Source organism: Gekko japonicus, unplaced genomic scaffold (assembly GCF_001447785.1).
Source record: "Gekko japonicus isolate JY-2015 unplaced genomic scaffold, Gekko_japonicus_V1.1 scaffold102, whole genome shotgun sequence".
Lineage (NCBI taxonomy): Eukaryota > Metazoa > Chordata > Lepidosauria > Squamata > Gekkonidae > Gekko > Gekko japonicus.
The window spans coordinates 984,797-985,578 of record NW_015172006.1 but is presented as its reverse complement, the minus strand read 5'-3'; the positions used below and the strand labels follow the sequence as shown (position 1 = coordinate 985,578).

The 782-nt window shown below is 44.8% G+C and overlaps 1 protein-coding gene across 1 annotated transcript in view; it reads left to right on the top strand.

Moving 5' to 3' along the window:
* CDK5RAP2 (CDK5 regulatory subunit associated protein 2) overlaps positions 1-782 on the top strand; it is a 204,707-nt gene that overhangs the window by 69,357 nt on the left and 134,568 nt on the right. The gene's annotated exons all lie outside the window — the stretch shown is intronic.

Sequence of the window (782 nt, the reverse complement as noted above, 5' to 3'; positions counted from 1 at the left end):
GGTAAGCAACCTGTTTATCTCCAGTAGCAAGCACACAGAGAGAGCGCGCAGGGCTCTTTTTGTAGCAGGAACTCCTTTGCATATTAGGCGACACACCCCTAATGTAGCCAATCCTCCAAGATCTTATAGAGCTCTTCTTATAGGGGCTACTGTAAATTCTTGGAAGATTGGCTACGTTAGGGGTGTGTCGCCTAATATGCAAAGGAGTTCCTGCTACAAAAAGAACCCTTCCCATTTGAGACCATAAAAAGCCACTGCTGGAAAGAGAAGATATTAACTGGGCTTGATGGACCAGTAGTCTGACTTGATATATGGTTACTTTGTCCATCTTAGGAACATAAGAGTAGCTGTCCTGAATTATACCAGTGATCCATCTAGTCCAGCATCCTATTTGACACAGTAGACAACTGGATGCCTCTGTCTGGCTTACAAACAGGACGTGGAGGCCAAATCCTCCCCCTGTTGCTGCTGCTGCCCAGTACTGGTACTCAGAGAGTTACTATATCTGAATATAGTAACTGGTTCCATTGATGGATCCAGCCTTCATGCTTTTTTCCTAACTCCCTTTTAACTCAAGTAGTAGCCATCACTACATTCTGTAGCACTGATTGAGGCAGTACTTTTTGTCTCCTGAATCCACCATCCATCGTCTTCATTAGGGGCCTGTGAAATCTAGTATTATAAGAGAGGTGACAAACAAATTTTCTCTATCCATTCTATACACCCCATCTACAATATCTCCCCCCCCCCCCCGGGGAAAAATTCCCCCCATTGCAGAGTTC